Raw genomic sequence first — 7752 nt, 5'->3', positions numbered from 1 at the left:
AAAACGGACGGATTTCTCAGGTTTTTACTACATATGAACACTTTTCACATTCTCCCGTGCAACTCGGCTGCTAGTCCTCCTTTCATGCAGAATCTTAAGGTCCTAGCTCATGTCCAAGGCACCAAAGCCAGCTAAAAAGTCAATAATCGATACCTAAAACTTGAATTGTACTACTTCTTACTGGCTATTACATCAACTTAGAAGCTTTATCCGTGTTCTACTATGGTGCTTTTAGTGTCTCCGCATACCGCAGCACGCGACATAGCTTTGCAGACGATAAGTACAACCGTTTCAGAGAGAAGAGCGGCCAATGTGACGATCGGGCTTTAAGTCGATTCGATAACAAATGACGGAAACAGACGGATTTCTCAAGTTTTTACTACATATGAACACATTTCACATTCTCCCGTGCAACTCGGCTGCTAGTCCTCCTTTCATGCAGAATCTTAAGGTAATAGCTCATGTACAAGGCACCAAAGCCAGCAAAAAAGTAAATAATCAGTACCTAAAATTTGAATTGTACTACTTCTTACTGGCTATTACATCAACTTAGAAGCTTCATCTGTGTTCTACTATGGTGCTTTTAGTGTCTCCGCATACCGCAGCACGCGACATAGCTTTGCAGACGATATTTACAACCGTTTCAGAGAGAAGAGCGGCCAAGTGACGATCTGGCTTTAAGTCGATTCGATAACAAATGACGAAAACGGACGGATTTCTCAGGTTTCTACTACATAAGAACACTTTTCACATTCTCCCGTGCAACTCAAGTGCTAGTCCTATTTTCATGCAGAATCTTAAGGTCCTAGCTCATGTCCAAGGCACCAAAGCCAGCTAAAAAGTCAATAATCGATACCTAAAACTTGAATTGTACCACTTCTTACTGCCTATTACATCATCATAGAAGCTTCATCTGTGTTCTACTATGGTGCTTTTAGTGTCTCCGCATACCGCAGCACGCGACATAGCTTTGCAGACGATAAGTACAACCGTTTCAGAGAGAAGAGCGGCCAATGTGACGATCTGGCTTTAAGTAGATTCGATAACAAATGACGAAAACGGACGGATTTCTCAGGTTTTTACTACATATGAACACTTTTCACATTCTCCCGTGCAACTCGGCTGCTAGTCCTCCTTTCATGCAGAATCTTAAGGTCCTAGCTCATGTCCAAGGCACCAGAGCCAGCTAAAAAGTCAATAATCGATATCTAAAATTCCAATTGTACTACTTCTTACTAGCTATTACATCAACTTAGAAGCTTCATCTGTGTTCTACTATGGTGCTTTTAGTGTCTCCACGTACCGCAGCACGAGACATAGCTTTGCAGACAATAAGTACAACCGTTTCAGAGAGAAGGGCGATCAATGTCACGATCTGGCTTTAGGTCGATTCCATAACAAATGACGAAAACGGAAGGATTTCTCAGGTTTTTACTACATATGAACACTTTTCATATTCTCCCGTGCAACTCGGCTGCTAGTCCACCTTTCATGCAGAATCTTAAGGTCCTAGCTCATGTCCAAGGCACCAAAGCCAGCTAAAAAGTCAATAATCGATATCTAAAATTTCAATTGTACTACTTCTTACTAGCTATTACATCAACTTAGAAGCTTCATCTGTGTTCTACTATGTTGCTTTTAGTGTCTCCGCATACTGCAGCACGCGACATAGCTTTGCAGACGATAAGTGCAACCGTTTCAGAGAGAAGACGCCCAATGTGACGATCAGGCTTTAAGTCGATTTGATAACAAACGACGAAAACGGACGAATTTCTCAGGTTTTTACTTCATATGAACACTTTTCACATTCTCCCGTGCAACTCGGCTGCTAGTCCTGATTTCATGCAGAATCTTAAGGTCCTAGCTCATGTGCAAGGCACCAAAGCCAGCTAAAAAGTCAATAATCGATACCTAAAACTGGAATTGTACTACTTCTTACTGGCTATTACATCAACTTAGAAGCTTCATCTGTGTTCTACTATGGTGCTTTTAGTTTCTCCGCATACTTCAGCACGCGACATAGCTTTCAGACGATAAGTACAGCCGTTTCAGAGAGAAGGGCGGACAATGTTACGATCTGGCCTTTAGTCGACTCGACAACAAAAGACGAAAACGGTTGGATTTCTCAGGTTAATACTACATATGAGCACATTTCACATTCTCCCGTGCAACATTTCTGCTAGTCTCCCTCTCATGCAGATTCTTAGGGTCCTAGCTCATGTCCAAGTCACCAAAGCCAGCTAAAAAGTCAATAATCGATACCTAAAACTTGAATTATACTACCTCTTACTGGCTATTACATCAACTTAGAAGCTACATCTGTGTTCTACTATGGTGCTTTAAGTGTCTCCACGTACCGCAGCACTCGACATAGCTTTGCAGACGATAAGTACAACCATTTCAGAGAGAAGAGCGGCCAATGTGACGATCTGGCTTTAAGTCGATTCGATAACAAATGACGAAAACGGTCGGATTTCTCAGGTTTTTACTACATATGAACACTTTTCACATTCTCCCGTGCAACTCAGCTGCTAACCCTCCTTTCATGCAGAATCTGAAGTTCCTAGCTCATGTCCAAGGCACCAAAGCCAGCTAAAAGTCAATAATCGATACCTAAAACTGGTGTTGTACTAATTGTTACTGGCTGTTACATCATCTTAGAAGCTTCATCTGTGTTCTACTATGGTGCTTTTAGTGTCTCCATATACCGCAGCACGCGACATAGTTTTCAGACGAAAAGTACAACCGTTTCGGAGAGAAGAGCGGCCAATGTGACGATCTATCTTTAAGTCGATTCGATAACAAATGACAAAACGGAGGGACTTCTCAGGTTTTTACTACATATGAACACTTTTCACATTCTCCCGTGCAACCCGGCTGCTAGTCCTCCTTTCATGCAGAATCTTAAGGTCCTAGCTCATGTCCAAGGCACCAGAGCCAGCTAAAAAGTCAATAATCGATATCTAGAATTCCAATTGTACTACTTCTTACTAGCTATTACATCAACTTAGAAGCTTCATCTGTGTTCTACTATGGTGCTTTTAGTGTCTCCACGTACCGCAGCACGAGACATAGCTTTGCAGACAATAAGTACAACCGTTTCAGAGAGAAGAGCGATCAATGTCACGATTTGGCTTTAGGTCGATTCGATAACAAATGACGAAAACGGAAGGATTTCTCAGGTTTTTACTACATATGAACACTTTTCATATTCTCCCGTGCAACTCGGCTGCTAGTGCACCTTTCATGCAGAATCTTAAGGTCCTAGCTCATGTCCAAGGCACCAAAGCCAGCTAAAAAGTCAATAATCGATATCTAAAATTTCAATTGTACTACATCTTACTAGCTATTACATCAACTTAGAAGCTTCATCTGTGTTCTACTATGTTGCTTTTAGTGTCTCCGCATACTGCAGCACGCGACATAGCTTTGCAGACGATAAGTGCAACCGTTTCAGAGAGAAGACGCCCAATGTGACGATCAGGCTTTAAGTCGATTTGATAACAAACGACGAAAACGGACGAATTTCTCAGGTTTTTACTTCATATGAACACTTTTCACATTCTCCCGTGCAACTCGGCTGCTAGTCCTGATTTCATGCAGAATCTTAAGGTCTTAGCTCATGTCCAAGGCACCAAAGCCAGCTAAAAAGTCAATAATCGATACCTAAAACTGGAATTGTACTACTTCTTACTGGCTATTACATCAACTTAGAAGCTTCATCTGTGTTCTACTATGGTGCTTTTAGTTTCTCCGCATATTGCAGCACGCGACATAGCTTTCAGACGATAAGTACAGCCGTTTCAGAGAGAAGGGCGGACAATGTTACGATCTGGCCTTTAGTCGACTCGACAACAAAAGACGAAAACGGATGGATTTCTCAGGTTAATACTACATATGAGCACATTTCACATTCTCCCGTGCAACATTTCTGCTAGTCTCCCTCTCATGCAGATTCTTAGGGTCCTAGCTCATGTCCAAGGCACCAAAGCCAGCTAAAAAGTCAATAATCGATACCTAAAACTTGAATTATACTACCTCTTACTGGCTATTACATCAACTTAGAAGCTTCATCTGTGTTCTACTATGGTGCTTTAAGTGTCTCCACGTACCGCAGCACTCGACATAGCTTTGCAGACGATAAGTACAACCGTTTCAGAGAGAAGAGCGGCCAATGTGACGATCTGGCTTTAAGTCGATTCGATAACAAATGACGAAAACGGTCGGATTTCTCAGGTTTTTACTACATATGAACACTTTTCACATTCTCCCGTGCAACTCAGCTGCTAACCCTCCTTTCATGCAGAATCTTAAGGTCCTAGCTCATGTCCAAGGCACCAAAGCCAGCTAAAAAGTAAATAATTAGTACTTAAACTTGAATTGTACTACTTCTTACTGGCTATTACATCAACTTAGATGCTTCATCTGTGTTCTACTATGGTGCTTTTAGTGTCTCCGCATACCGCAGCACGCGACATAGCTTTGCAGACGATATTTACAACCGTTTCAGAGAGAAGAGCGGCCAAGTGACGATCTGGCTTTAAGTCGATTCGATAACAAATGACGAAAACGGACGGATTTCTCAGGTTTTTACTACATATGAACACTTTTCACATTCTCCCGTGCAACTCAAGTGCTAGTCCTATTTTCATGCAGAATCTTAAGGTCCTAGCTCATGTCCATGGCACCAAAGCCAGCTAAAAAGTCAATAATCGATACCTAAAACTTGAATTGTACTACTTCTTACTGCCTATTACATCATCATAGAAGCTTCATCTGTGTTCTACTATGGTGCTTTTAGTGTGTCCGCATACCGCAGCACGCGACATAGCTTTGCAGACGATAAGTACAACCAATTCAGAGAGAAGAGCGGCCAATGTGACGATCTGGCTTTAAGTAGATTCGATAACAAATGACGAAAACGGACGGATTTCTCAGGTTTTTACTACATATGAACACTTTTCACATTCTCCCGTGCAACTCGGCTGCTAGTCCTCCTTTCATGCAGAATCTTAAGGTCCTAGCTCATGTCCAAGGCACCAAAGCCAGCTAAAAAGTCAATAATCAGTACCTAAAACTTGACTTGTACTACTTCTTACTGGCTATTACATCGACTTAGAAGCTTCATCTGTGTTCTACTATGGTGATTTTATTGTCTCCGCATACCGCAGCACGCCACATAGCTTTGCAGACGATAAGTACAACCGTTTCAGAGAGAAGAGCGGCCAATGTGCCGAGCGGGCTTGAAGTCGATTCGATAACAAATGACGAAAACGGACGGATTTCTCAGGTTTCTACTACATATGAACACATTTCACATTCTCCCGTGCAACGCGGCTGCTAGTCCTCCTTTAATGCAAAATCTTAAGGTCCTAGCTCATGTCCAAGGCACCAAAGCCAGCTAAAAAGTCAATAATCGATACCTAAAACTTTAATTGTACTACTTCTTCCTGGCTATTACATCAACTTAGAAGCTTCATCTGTGTTCTACCATGGTGCTTTTAGTGTCTCCGCATACCGCAGCACGCGACATAGCTTTGCAGACGATAAGTACAACCGTTTCAGAGAGAAGAGCGGCCAATGTGACGATCTGGCTTTAAGTCGATTCGATAACAAATGACGAAAGCGGACGTATTTCTCAGGTTTTTACTACATATGAACACATTTCACATTCTCCCGTACAACGCGGCTGCTAGTCCTCCTTTCATGCAGAATCTTAAGGTCCTAGCTCATGTCCAAGGCACCAAAGCCAGCTAAAAATTCAATAATCGATACCTAAAACTTGAATTGTACTACTTCTTACTGGCTATTACATCAACTTAGAAGCTTCATCTGTGTTCTACTATGGTGCTTTTAGTGTCTCCGCAAACCGCAGCACGCGACATAGCTTTGAAGACGATAAGTACAACCGTTTCAGAGAGAAGAGCGGCCAATGTGACGATCTGGCATTAAGTCGATTCGATAACAAATGACGAAAACGGACGGATTTCTCAGGTTTCTACTACATATGAACACATTTCACATTCTCCCATGCAACGCGGCTCCTAGTCCTCCTTTAATGCAGAATCTTAAGGTCCAAGCTCATGTCCAAGGCACCAAAGCCAGCTAAAAAGTAAATAATTAGTACTTAAACTTGAATTGTACTACTTCTTACTGGCTATTACATCAACTTAGATGCTTCATCTGTGTTCTACTATGGTGCTTTTAGTGTCTCCGCATACCGCAGCACGCGACATAGCTTTGCAGACGATATTTACAACCGTTTCAGAGAGAAGAGCGGCCAACGTGACGATCTGGCTTTAAGTCGATTCGATAACAAATGACGAAAACGGACGGATTTCTCAGGTTTTTACTACATATGAACACTTTTCACATTCTCCCGTGCAACTCGGCTGCTAGTCCTCCTTTCATACAGAATCTTAAGGTCCTAGCTCATGTCCAAGGCACCAAAGCCAGCTAAAAAGTCAATAATCGATACCTAAAACTTGAATTGTACTACTTCTTACTGGCTATTACATCAACTTAGAAGCTTAATCTGTGTTCTACTATGGTGCTTTTAGTGAATCCGCATACCGCAGCACGCGACATAGCTTTGCAGACGATAAGTACAACCGTTTCAGAGAGAAGAGCGACCAATGTGACGATCTGGCTTTAAGTCGATTCGATAACAAATGACGAAAACGGACGGATTTCTCAGGTTTTTACTACATATGAACACTTTTCACATTCTCCCATGCAACTCGGCTGCTAGTCCTCCTTTCATGCAGAATCTTAAAGTCCTAGCTCATGTCCAAGGCACAGAAGCCAGCTAAAAAGTCAATAATCAGTACCTAAAACTTGAATTGTACTACTTCTTACTGGCTATTACATCGACTTAGAAGCTTCATCTGAGTTCTACTATGGTGATTTTATTGTCTCCGCATACCGCAGCACGCGACATAGCTTTGCAGACGATAAGTACAACCGTTTCAGAGAGAAGAGCGGCCAATGTGACGATCGGGCTTTAAGTCGATTCGATAACAAATGACGAAAACGGACGGATTTCTCAGGTTTTTACTACATATGAACACTTTTCACATTCTCCCCTGCAACTCGGCTGCTAGTCCTCCTTTAATGCAGAATCTTAAGGTCCTAGCTCATGTCCAAGGCACCAAAGCCAGCTAAAAAGTCAATAATCGATACCTAAAACTTGAATTGTACAACTACTTACTGGCTATTACATCAACTTAGAAGCTTCATCTATGTTCTGCCATGGTGCTTTTAGTGTCTCCGCACACCGCATTACGCGACATAGCTTTGCAGACGATAAGTACAACCGTTTCAGAGAAAAGAGTGGCCAACGTGACGATCGGGTTTTAAGTCGATTCGATAACAAATGACGAAAACGGACGGATTTCTCAGGTTTTTACTACATATGAACACTTTTCACATTCTCCCGTGCAACTCGGCTGCTAGTCCTCCTTTCATGCAGAATCTTAAGGTCCTAGCTCATGTCCAAGGCAGCAAAGCCAGCTAAAAAGTCAATAATCGATACCTAAAACTTGAATTGTACTACTTCTTACTGGCTATTACATCAACTTAGAAGCTTAATCTGTGTTCTACTATGGTGCTTTTAGTGTCTCCGCATACCGCAGCACGCCACATAGCTTTGCAGACGATAAGTACAGCCGTTTCAGAGAGAAGAGCGGCCAAGTGACGATCTGGCTTTAAGGCGATTCGATAACAAATGACGAAAACGGACGGATTTCTCAG

The sequence above is a fragment of the Schistocerca gregaria genome, unplaced genomic scaffold (assembly GCF_023897955.1).
Source record: "Schistocerca gregaria isolate iqSchGreg1 unplaced genomic scaffold, iqSchGreg1.2 ptg000526l, whole genome shotgun sequence".
NCBI lineage: Eukaryota > Metazoa > Arthropoda > Insecta > Orthoptera > Acrididae > Schistocerca > Schistocerca gregaria.
The sequence above is the reverse complement of the archived record's forward strand: the minus strand, read 5'-3'. Positions refer to the sequence as shown.